Source organism: Arachis hypogaea, chromosome 10, assembly GCF_003086295.3.
Source record: "Arachis hypogaea cultivar Tifrunner chromosome 10, arahy.Tifrunner.gnm2.J5K5, whole genome shotgun sequence".
In the NCBI taxonomy this organism is placed as follows: Eukaryota; Viridiplantae; Streptophyta; class Magnoliopsida; order Fabales; family Fabaceae; genus Arachis; species Arachis hypogaea.
The window spans coordinates 83,067,837-83,080,922 of record NC_092045.1 but is presented as its reverse complement, the minus strand read 5'-3'; the positions used below and the strand labels follow the sequence as shown (position 1 = coordinate 83,080,922).

At 38.9% G+C, this 13,086-nt stretch overlaps 1 non-coding gene across 1 annotated transcript; it reads left to right on the top strand.

Moving 5' to 3' along the window:
• Window positions 1-10,278: 10,278 nt before the first annotated feature.
• LOC112718816 (small nucleolar RNA R71) lies at window positions 10,279-10,382 on the top strand. The gene has a single exon (XR_003161143.1). It is a non-coding gene; the product is annotated as a small nucleolar RNA R71 (small nucleolar RNA).
• The last annotated feature ends 2,704 nt before the right edge of the window (window positions 10,383-13,086 follow it).

The window sequence follows — 13,086 nt, the reverse complement described above, 5'->3', positions numbered from 1 at the left end:
AGAAGAAAGAAGAGGGTAGAAGAAGAAGAAATGAGGAAGAAGGGAATGGCTTGTGTTCGGCCAAAAGGGGAAGAAGTGGTGTTTAGGTTGTGTGAAAATGAAGGAGGGAAGATGGGTTATATAGAAGTGGGGAGGGGCTTGGTTCGGTCATGTATGGGAGGGTTGGGAGGGAAAGTGGTTTGAATTGAAGGGTGAGGTAGGTGGGGTTTTATGAAGGATGGATGTGAGTGGTGAAGAGAAAGATGGGATTTGATAGGTGAAGGGTTTTTGGGGAAGAGGTGTTGAGGTGATTGGTGAATGGGTGAAGAAGAGAGAGAGTGGTGGGGTAGGTGGGGATCCTGTAGGGTCCACAGATCCTGAGGTGTCAAGGAAAAGTCATCCCTGCACCAAATGGCAAGCAAAATGCGTTTTAGCCAATTCTGGCGATAACACGGCTGGTGCCCATTTCTAGCGTTTAACACCAGCTTCTTGCCCTTTTCTGGCGTTTAACGCCAGTCTGGTGCCCCTTTCTGGCGTTAAACGCCCAGAATGGTGCCAGACTGGGCGTTAAACGCCCAACAGCTAGCCTTACTGGCGTTTAAACGCCAGTATGCTCTCCTCCAGGGTGTGCTGTTTTTCCTTCTGCTTTTCATTCTGTTTTTGCTTTTTTCATTGATTTTGTGACTTCTCATGATCATCAACCTACAAAAGACATAAAATAACAAAAGATAATAGATAAAATATAACATTGGGTTGCCTCCCAACAAGCGCTTCTTTAATGTCATTAGCTTGACAGAAGACTCTCATGGAGCCTCAGAAATGCTCAGAGCTATGTTGGAACCTCCCAACACCAACTTAGAGTTTGACTGTGGGGGTTCAACACCAAACTTAGAAGTTGGTTGTGGCCTCCCAACACCAAACTTAGAGTTTGACTGTGGGGGCTCTGTTTTGAGAGAAGCTCTTCATGCTTCCTCTCCATGGTGACAGAGGGATATCCTTGAGCCTTAAACACAAGGGATTCTTCATTCACTTGAATGATCAATTCTCCTCTATCAACATCAATCACAGCCTTTGCTGTGGCTAGGAAGGGTCTGCCAAGGATGATGGATTCATCCATGCACTTCCCAGTCTCTAGGACTATGAAATCAGTAGGGATGTAATGGTCTTCAACCTTTACCAGAACATCCTCTACAAGTCCATAAGCTTGTTTTCTTGAGTTGTCTGCCATCTCTAGTGAGATTTTTGCAGCTTGCACCTCAAAGATCCCTAGCTTCTCCATTACAGAGAGGGGCATGAGGTTTACACTTGACCCTAAGTCACACAACGCCTTCTTGAAGGTCATGGTGCCTATGGTACAAGGTATTGAAAACTTCCCAGGATCCTGCCTCTTTTGAGGCAGTTTCTGCCTAGACAAGTCATCCAGTTCTTTGGTGAGCAAAGGGGGTTCATCCTCCCAAGTCTCATTTCCAAATAACTTGTCATTTAGCTTCATGATTGCTCCAAGGTATTTAGCAACTTGCTCTTCAGTGACATACTCATCCTCTTCAGAGGAAGAATACTCATCAGAGCTCATGAATGGCAGAAGTAAGTCCAATGGAATCTCTATGGTCTCATTTTGAGCCTTAGATTCCCATGGTTCCTCATTGGGGAACTCATTGGAGGCCAGTGGACGTCCATTGAGGTCTTCCTCAGTGGCGTTCACTGCCTCTTCTCCCTCCCAAAATTCGGCCATGTTGATGGCTTTGCACTCACCTTTTGGATTTTCTTCTGTATTGCTTGGAAGAGTACTAGGAGGGAGTTCAGTAATTCTCTTGCTCAGCTGACCCACTTGTGCCTCCAAATTTCTAATAGAGGATCTTGTTTCAGTCATGAAACTTTGAGTGGTTTTGATCAGATCAGAGACCATGGTTGCTAAGTCAGAGTTATTCTGCTTAGAACTCTCTGTCTGTTGCTGAGAAGATGATGGAAAAGGTTTGCTATTGCTAAACCTGTTTCTTCCACCACTATTATTGTTGAAACCTTGTTGAGGTCTCTGTTGATCCTTCCATGAAAAATTTGGATGATTTCTCCATGAAGGATTGTAGGTGTTTCCATAGGGTTCTCCCAGGTAATTCACCTCTTCCATTGAAGGGTTCTCAGGATCATAAGCTTCTTCCTCAGATGAAGCTTCCTTAGTACTGCTTGGTGCATTTTGCATTCCAGACAGACTTTGAGAAATCATATTGACTTGTTGAGTCAATATTTTGTTCTGAGCCAATATGGCGTTCAGAGTGTCAATCTCAAGAACTCCTTTCTTCTGACTAGTCCCATTGTTCACAGGATTCCTTTCAGAAGTGTACATGAATTGGTTATTTGCAACCATTTCAATCAGCTCTTGAGCTTCTGTAGGTGTCTTCTTCAGATGAAGAGATCCTCCAGCAGAGCTATCCAAAGACATCTTGGATAGTTCAGAGAGACATCATAGAAAATACCTATGATACTCCATTCAGAGAGCATGTCAGAGGGACACTTTCTGATTAATTGTTTGTATCTTTCCCAAGCTTCATAGAGGGATTCTCCTTCCTTCTGTCTGAAGGTTTGGACTTCCACTCTAAGCTTACTCAATTTTTGAGGTGGAAAGAACATTGCCAAGAAGGCATTGACTAGCTTTTCCCAAGAGTCCAGGCTTTCTTTAGGTTGTAAGTCCAACCATGTCCTAGCTCTGTCTCTTACAGCAAAAGGGAATAGCATAAGTCTGTAGACCTCAGGGTCAACCCCATTAGTCTTGACAGTGTCACAGATTTGCAAGAACTCAGCCAAAACTGATGAGGATCTTCAAATGGAAGTCCATGAAACTTGCAATTCTGTTGCATTAGAGAAACTAATTGAGGCTTAAGCTCAAAGTTGTTTGCTCCAATGGCAGGGATAGAGATGCTTCTCCCATAGAAGTCGGGAGTAGGTGCAGTAAAGTCACCCAGCACCTTCTTTGCATTGTTGGCATTGTTGTTGTTCTCGGCTTCCATGTGTTCTTCTTCTTTGAAGAATTCGGTCAGGTCCTCTACAGAGAATTGTGCCTTAGCTTCTCTTAGCTTTCGCTTCAAGGTCCTTTCAGGTTCAGGGTCAGCCTCAACAAGAATGCTTTTGTCTTTGCTCCTGCTCATATGAAAGAGAAGAGAATAAGAAAATGTGAAATCCTCTATGTCACAGTATAGAGATTCCTTGAGGTGTCAGAGGAAAAGAAAAATGGAAGGCAGAAGTAGAAAATTCGAACTTATCAAAGAAGATAGAGTTCGAATTTTTCATTAAGGAATAGTGTTAGTCCATAAATAGAAGGAGGTGAGAAGAAGGGAAGTAATTTTCAAAAATTAAGTAAGAAATTTTGAAAATATTTTGAAAAACACTAATTGATTTTCGAAAATAAAAGTGGGAAAGAAGTGAAGTGATTTTTGAAAAAGAATTTGAAATTAGAAATCAAAAAGATTTGATTGAAAGCTATTTTGAAAAAGATGTGGTTAAGAAGATATGATTGGTTTTAAAAAGATGTGATTGAAAAGATATGATTTGAAAAACATTTTTTTTAAAAAAAAAGATGTGATTTTGAAAATTAATAACTTGCCTAACAAGAAAAGATATGATTCAAACATTAAACCTTTCTCAACAGAAAAGGCAACATACTTGAAATGTTGAATCAAATCATTAATTGATAGCAAGTATCTTTGAAAAAGGAAAGAAATTGAATTTGAAAAAGATTTGATTGAAAAGATTTGATTTGAAAAAGATTTGATTTTGAAAAATTTTGAAAACCTGAAAAAAATTTGATTTGAAAACAGAATCTTCCCTCTTGTGCCATCCTGGCGTTAAACGCCCAGAATGGTGCACATTCTGGCGTTTAATGCCCAAAAATCTATCCTTTTGGGCGTTAAACGCCCAACCAGGCACCCTGGCTGGCGTTTAAACGCCAGTCTGTCCTTCTTCACTGGGCGTTTTGAACGCCCAGCTTTTTCTGTATAATTCCTCTGCAGTCTGTTCTGAATCTTCAATTCTCTGTATTATTGACTTGAAAAGACACAAATTAAAAATATTTTTGGATTTTTAATAATAAGGGATAATCAAAATGCAACTAAAATCAAATAACAATGCATGCAAGACACCAAACTTAGCAGTTTGTATACTACTGACACTAATGAGAATGCATATGAGACACATAAACACTCAAGCCAAGAGAATTCAAAGATCAGAGAAAGAAATCATCAAGAATTACTTGAAGATCCTTAAGACACATGAATGAATGCGTGCAATTGACACCAAACTTAAAATGAGACACTAGACTCAAACAAGAAATATTTTTGGATTTTATGATTTTGTAAATTTTTTTGGATTTTTCGAAAATTAAGTGGAAAGAGAAAATAAAGGTATCAAAATTCTTAATGAGAATTCCAGGAATCATGCAATGTTAGTCTAAAGCTTCAGTCTAAAGGAATTAGACATGGCCAGCCAAGCTTCAGCAGGACATTGCATTCAAAAGCTAAATTGATGAGAATCAATCAGCTTTGGTGATGATAAGAACATCACCTTGAAACACTAGAATTCATTCTTAAGAACTCTGAAAAAAAATACCTAATCTAAGCAACAAGATGAACCGTCAGCTGTCCAAACTCAACAATCCCCGGCAACGGCGCTGGTGGACGAAATTGTGATTTCTATCTTTTGAGCTTTAGCATATATTTACTCTTTAGGGCACTGTTTATTCTCACAACTCCGTTCAACTAACCAGCAAGTGTACTGGGTCGTCCAAGTAATAAACCTTACGTGAGTAAGGGTCGAATCCACAAAGATTGTTGGTATGAAGCAAGCTATGGTCACCTTGTAAATCTCAGTCAGGAGAATTAAACATGATACTTGATTAGATTCAAAATAAAATAATAAAAGGAAATAATAAAAGGGATAGAATACTTATGCAGATTCATTGGTAGGAATTTCAGATAAGCGGATGGAGATGCTGTAGAGCCCAGGGACGCCTGCTCTCCTACTGCTTCTACTCAATCCTTCTTACTCCTTTCCATGGCAAGCGTTGTATAGGGGTTCACCATCAACTGTGGCTACTTTCTTCCTCTCGGGGAAATATCCTGTGCGGCTGTCACTCGCACAGCTAACCAGTCTGGAGGCATCACCCATGGCTGATGGCTACATCCCATCCTCGCAGTGAAAACTAATGCTCACGCACTCTGTCACAGTACGGCTATGCACTGGTTGGTTCCCTCCCCTACTGGAATAGAATCCCTCTTTTGCGTCTGTCACTAACGCCCAGCAGGTTACAGGTTTGAAGCACGTCACAGTCATTCATTACCGGAATCCTACTCGGAATACCACAGACAAGGTGAGACTTTCCGGATTCCCAGGATCCTACTCGGAATACCACAGACAAGGTGAGACTTTCCGGATCCTCATAAATGCCGCCATCTATCTAGCTTATACCACGAAGATTCTGTTGGGGAATCTAAGAGATATACATTCAAGCTCTGTTGCATGTAGAACGGAAGTGGTTGTCAATCACTCACATTCATAAGTGAGAATAATAATGAGGGTAATCTGACTCATCACATTCATCATGTTCTTGGGTACGAATGAATATCTTGGAATAAGAATAAGAGAGATTTGAATAAAAGATAATAGGATTTCATTAATACTTGAGGTACAGCAGAGCTCCACACCCTTAATCTATGGTGTGCAGAAACTCCACCGTTGAAAATACATAAGCAAAGGGTCCAGGCATGGCCAAATGGCCAGCCTCCCTAAACGTGATCAATGATCCCCTAAGATGAAGAATAAAACAAAACTGAGATCAAAGATGAAACGTGGTCAAAAGACATCTAATACAATAGATAAATGTTCTATATATACTTGACTAGCTACTAGGGTTTACATGAGTAAGTAATTGATGCATAAATCCACTTTCGGGGCCCACTTGGTGTATGCTTGGGCTGAGCTTGATCATTCCACGAGCTAAGGCATTGCTTGGCGTTAAACTTTGAGTTATGACGTGTTTTGGGCGTTTAACTCCGGATCATGACGTTTTTCTGGCGTTTAACTCCAGACAGCAGCGTGTACTTGGCGTTTAACGCCAAATTACGTCGTCATTCTTCGAATAAAGTATGGACTATTATATATTGCTGGAAAGCCCTGGATGTCTACTTTCCAACGCCGTTGGGCGTGCGCCAATTGGAGTTCTGTAGCTCCAGAAAATCCATTTCGAGTGCAGGGAGGTCAGATTCCAACAGCATCAGCAGTCCTTTTGTCAGCCTTCTTCAGAGTTTTGCTCAAATCCCTCAATTTCAGTCAGAATTTACCTGAAATCACAGAAAAACACACAAACTCATAGTAAAGTCCAGAAATGTGAATTTAACATAAAAACTAGTGAAAACATCCCTAAAAGTAGCTCAAACTTACTAAAAACTATATAAAAACAATGCCAAAAAGCGTATAAATTATCCGCTCATCACAACACCAAACTTAAATTGTTGCTTGTCCCCAAGCAACTGAAAATCAAATAGGATAAAAGAAGAGAATATACTATAAATTCCAGAATATCAATGAATATTAATTTAATTAGATGAGCGGGACTTGTAGCTTTTTGCTTCTGAACAGTTTTGGCATCTCACTTTTTCCTTTGAAGTTTAGAGTGATTGGCTTCTCTAGGAACTTAGAATTTCAGATAGTGTTATTGACTTTCCTAGTTAAGCATGTTGATTCTTGAACACAGCTACTTATGAGTCTTGGCTGTGGCCCTAAGCACTTTGTCTTCCAGTATTACCACCGGATACACAAATGCCACAGACACATAACTGGGTGAACCTTTTCAGATTGTGACTCAGCTTTGCTAGAGTCCCCAGTTAGTGGTGTCCAGAGCTCTTAAGCACACTCTTTTGCTTTGGATCACGACTTTAACCACTCAGTCTCAAGCTTTTCACTTGGACCTTCATGACACAAGCACATGGTTAGGGACAGCTTGATTTAGCCGCTTAGGCCTGGATTTAACTTCCTTGGGCCTCCTATCCATTGATGCTCAAAGCCTTGGATCTTTGCTACCCTTGCCTTTTGGTTTTAAGGGCTATTGGCTTTTTCTGCTTGCTTTTTCTTTCTATTTTTTTTCGCCATTTTTTTTTCGCAAGCTTACTTTTTCACTGCTTTCTCTTGCTTCAAGAATCAATTCATGAATTTTTCAGTTCATCAATAACATTTCTCTTTGTTCATCATTCTTTCAAGAGCCAACAATTTTAACACTCATAAACAACAAGATCAAAAGACATATGCACTGTTCAATCATTCATTCAGAAAACAAAAAGTATTGTCACCACATCAATATAATTAAATTAAATTCAAGGATAAATTCGAAATTCATGTATTTCTTGTTCTTTTGAATTAAAACACTTTTTATTTACGAGAGGTGAAGGATTCATGGAATTATTCATAATCTTTAAGGCATGGTTACATACTAATGATCATGAAGTAAAGACACAAAACATATATAAACACAATATTAAAACGAAAAACAGAAAGAAAATAAAGAACAAGGAATGAATCCACCTGAGTGAGGGTGGCGCCTTCTTGAAGGTCCAATGGTGCTCTTTGAGCTCCTCTATGTCTCTTCCTTGCTTCTGTTGAATGCTTCCAATATTTGTGTGGAGGACAACTTATCCCCTGAGGTATCTCAGGGATCTCTTGATTTGCAGCCACATGTTCTACCACTGAGCTATGACGGCTTTTTTTTGTCTCCCAAGACTCAGAGGTGGAAGCTTTTGTCTTCCCTTTGAGGTTTCTCTGGCCTTAGGTGCCATTAATGGTAATGAAAAAGCAAAAAGCTATGCTTTTACCACACCAAACTTAGAAAATTGCTCGCCCTCGAGCAAGAGAAGAAAGAAAAGATGATGAAGAAGAAGAAGAGATGGAGGGATGTGTGTATTCGGCTATATGGGTGGGTTTGGGTGGGAAAGAGTTTTGAATTTTGAAGGTGAGTGGTGAAAATTGGGAATTGTGACATGGGGAATTCAAATCACAAAAATAGGATTAGAAGGTAAGGTGGGGATCCTGTGGGGTCCACAGATCCTGAGGTGAAAAGAAATATCATTCCTTCACCATATAAGCATGAAAAATGCCTTCATGCATCATTCTGGCGTTCAAACGCCCATTGGTGCATGTTCTGGGCGTTCAACGCCCATGTGATGCATGTTTCTGGCGTTGAACGCCAGTTTCATGCTTGTTCCTGGCGTTCAGCGCCAATTTGTCATCTCTGTGCACCATCCTGGCGTTTAACGCCAGGTTGTTGCTTGTTTTGGGCATTCAGCGCCAGAATGGTGCTCTGTTCTGGCGTTGAACGCCGGCCAGATGCACCTTCTGGGCGTTGAACGCCAGCCCGTGCGTCCTCCAGGGTGAAACATTTTTTTCTTCTGTTTTTGACTCTGTTTTTAATTTTTTTGATTTTTTCGTGACTCCTCATGATCATGTACCTAATTAAACACAAAAATAACAAAGAAACAAAATAAAATAAAATTAGATAAATAAAATTGGGTTGCCTCCCAACAAGCGCTTCTTTAGTGTCAATAGCTTGACAGTGACTTTCATGGAGCCACAAGGTGATCAGGTCAATTTTAGTGTGTAATCCCAACACCAAACTTAGAGTTTGGATATGGGGTCTTAACACCAAACTTAGAGTTTGGTTGTGGCCTCACAACACCAAACTTAGAGTTTGACTGTGTGGGCTCTTCTTGACTCTGAACTGAGAGAAGCTCTTCATGCTTACTCTCTTCTGTCACAGAGGGATGGCCATGTGCCTTAAACACAAGGTAGTCCCCATTCAATTGAAGGACTAACTATCCTCTGTTGACATCTATCACAGCTTCTGCTGTGGCTAGGAAAGGTCTTCCTAGGATGATGCATTCATCATCTTCCTTCCTAGTGTCTAGGATTATGAAATCAGCAGGGATGTAAAGGCCTTCAACCTTTACTAGCACGTCCTCTACTATTCCATAAGCTTGTCTCATTGACTTGTCTACCAATTGTAATGAGAACAAGGCAGGTTGTACCTCAATGATCCCTAGCTTCTCCATTACAGAGAATGGCATAAGATTTATCCCTGACCCCAGATCACATAGAGCTTTTTCAAAGCTCATGGTGCCTATGGTACAAGGTATTAGGAACTTGCCAGGATCTTGTCTCTTTTGAGGTAGTGTTTTCTGAATCCAAGTGTCCAGTTCACTAATGAGCAAGGGAGGTTCACTTTCCCAAGTCTCATTACCAAACAACTTGGCATTCAGCTTCATGATAGCTCCTAAATATTGAGCAACTTGCTCTCCAGTCACATCTTCATCCTCTTCAGAGGATGAATAGTCTTCAGAGCTCATGAATGGCAGAAGGAGGTTTAATGGAATCTCTATGGTCTCTGTATGAGCCTCAGATTCCTCAGGATCCTTAATAGGAAACGCCTTCTTGCTTGAAGGACGTCCCAGGAGGTCTTCCTCACTAGGATTTTCGTCCTTCTCCTCCCTAGTGCATTCGGCCACTTTGATTAAATCAATGGCCTTGCACTCTCCTTTTGGATTCTCTTCTGTATTACTTGTGAGAATACTGGGAGGAGTTTCAATAACTTTCTTACTCAGCTGGCCCACTTGTGCCTCCAAATTTCTAATGGAGGATCTTGTTTCATTCATGAAACTGAAAGTGACCTTTGACAGATCAGAGACTATATTGGCTAAATTAGAAGTATTTTGTTCAGAGTTCTCTGTCTGTTGCTGAGAAGATGATGGATATGGCTTGCTATTGCCTAGCCTATTGCGTCCACCATTGTTAAAGCCTTGTTGAGGCTTTTGTTGATCCTTCCAGGAGAAATTTGGATGATTTCTCCATGATGGGTTATAGGTGTTTCCATAAGGTTCACCCATGTAATTAACCTCTGCCATGGCAGGGTTCTCAGGATCATAAGCTTCTTCAGAAGCTGCCTCTCTAGTACTGTTGGATGCATGTTGCAATCCATTCAGATTTTGAGAAATCATGTTGACCTGTTGAGTCAACACTTTGTTCTGAGCCAATATGGCATTCAGAGCATCAATTTCAAGAACTCCTTTCTTCTGAGGTATCCCATTATTCACAGAATTCCTCTCAGAGGTATACATGAACTGGTTGTTTACAACCATGTCAATGAGTTCTTGTGCCTCTTCAGGCGTTTTCTTCAGGTGAATAGATCCACCTGCAGAATGGTCCAATGACATTTTCGAAAATTCAGAGAGACCATAATAGAATATATCTAACATGGTCCATTCTGAAAACATGTCAGATGGACATCTTTTGGTCAACTGCTTATATCTTTCCCAAGCTTCATAGAGGGATTCACCATCTTTTTGTTTGAAGGTTTGAACATCCACTCTTAGCTTGCTCAGCTTTTGAGGAGGAAAGAATTTATCCAAGAAGGCAGTGACTAGCTTCTCCCATGAGTCCAGGCTATCCTTAGGTTGTGAATCCAACCATATTCTAGCTCTGTCTCTTACAGCAAAGGGGAAAAGCATGAGTCTGTAGACTTCAGGATCAACTCCATTCGTCTTTACAGTCTCACAGATCTGCAAGAACTCAGTTAAAAACTGATAAGGATCTTCAGATGGAAGTCCATAAAACTTGCAGTTTTGTTGCATCAAAGCAACTAATTGAGGCTTAAGCTCAAAGTTATTGGCTCCAATGGCAGGAATGGAGATGCTTCTTCCATCAAGCTTGGACGTTGGCTTTGTGAAGTCACCAAGCATTCTCCTTGCATTATTATTATTATTATTTTCGGCTGCCATGTCCTTCTCTTGTTCGAAAATTTCTAAAAGGTTGTTTCTGGATTGTTGTAATTTAGCTTCTCTTAATTTTCTCTTCAGAGTCCTTTCAGGTTCTGGATCAACTTCAACAAGAGTGCCCTTTTCCCTGTTCCTGCTCATATGAAAGAGAAGAAAACAAGAAAAGAAAGAGGAATCCTCTATGTCACAGTATAGAGATTCCTTTATGTTAGTAGAAGAAGAAAGGGGTAGAAGAAAGAAGAAGGATGGATTCGGATTCTTAGATGAAGAGAGGTGAAGAGAAGTGTTAGTAAGTAATTAATTAAATAGAATAAGAGAAGAGAAGAGAAATTTTCGAAAATAATTTTTGAAAAAGAGTTAGTGATTTTCGAAAATTAAAGATAAGATAAGTTTAAAATTTAAAACTTAAAACAAAAAGAATTTTTGAAAAAGAGAGGGAGAATTTTCGAAAATTAGAGAGGGAGAAGTAGTTAGGTGGTTTTGAAAAAGATAAGAAACAAAACAAAAAGTTAGTTAGTTGATTGAAAAAGATTTGAAATCAAATTTTGAAAAAGATAAGAAGATAAGAAGTTAGATAAAATATTTTGAAATCAAATTTTTGAAAAAGATAAGGTAAAAGATAAAAAGATATATTTGAAAAAGATATTTTGAAAAAGATTTAATTTTAAAAATTACTTAACTAACAAGAAACTACAAGATAGGATTCTAGAATTTAAAGATTGAATCTTTCTTAACAAGAAAGTAACAAACTTCAAATTTTTGAACCAATCACATTAATTGTTAGCTAATTTTCGAAAATTTGATATAAAGATAAGAAAAAGATTTTGAAAATATTTTGAAAAATAATTTTTTAAATTTTCGAAAATTATAAAAAAAATGAAAAAGATATGATTTTTGAAAAAGATTTTGAAAAGATAAGATTTTTAAAATTGAAATTTTGACTTGACTTGTAAGAAACAACTAATTTTGAAAATTTTTGACCAAGTCAACCCAAAATTTCGAAAATTTGGAGGAAAATAAGGAAAAGATAATTTTTTTTTTATTTTTGAATTTTTAAAGAAAAACACAAAAATGACCCAAAACATGAAAATTTTGGATCAAGACACAAGATGCATGCAAGAATGCTATGAATGTCAAGATGAACACCAAGAACACTTTGAAGATCATGATGAACATCAAGAACATAATTTTGAAAAATTTTTGATGCAAAGAAAACATGCAAGACACCAAACTTAGAAATCTTTAATGCATGAAAAATATGAATGCAAAAATGCACATGAAAAACAACAAAAGACACAAAACAAGAAATCATCAAGATCAAACAAGAAGACTTGTCAAGAACAACTTGAAGATCATGAAGAACACTATGAATGCATGGGATTTTCGAAAAATGCAAGAAAAATTTTTAAAAGCATGCAATTGACACCAAACTTAAAAATTAACACAAGATTCAAACAAGAAACACAAAATATTTTTGATTTTTATGATTTTCTAATTTTTTTGTATTTTTATTAATTTTTTTCGAAAAACATAGTTGGGAAAAACGAAAAATAAAAGAAAAATTTTGAAAAAGATTTTTGAAAAGAAAATTACCTAATCTGAGCAACAAGATGAACCGTCAGTTGTCCATACTCGAACAATCCCCGGCAACGGCGCCAAAAACTTGGTGGACGAAATTGTGATTTCTATCTTTTGAGCTTTAGCATATATTTACTCTTTAGGGCACTGTTTATTCTCACAACTCCGTTCAACTAACCAGCAAGTGTACTGGGTCGTCCAAGTAATAAACCTTACGTGAGTAAGGGTCGAATCCACAGAGATTGTTGGTATGAAGCAAGCTATGGTCACCTTGTAAATCTCAGTCAGGCGAATTAAACATGATACTTGATTAGATTCAAAATAAAATAATAAAAGGAAATAATAAAAGGGATAGAATACTTATGCAGATTCATTGGTAGGAATTTCAGATAAGCGGATGGAGATGCTGTAGAGCCCAGGGACGCCTGCTCTCCTACTGCTTCTACTCAATCCTTCTTACTCCTTTCCATGGCAAGCTTTGTATAGGGGTTCACCATCAACTGTGGCTACTTTCTTCCTCTCGGGGAAATATCCTGTGCGGCTGTCACTCGCACAGCTAACCAGTCTGGAGGCATCACCTATGGCTGATGGCTACATCCCATCCTCGCAGTGAAAACTAATGCTCACGCACTCTGTCACAGTACGGCTAATCACCGGTTGGTTCCCTCCCCTACTGGAATAGAATCCCTCTTTTGCGTCTGTCACTAACGCCGAGCAGGTTACAGGT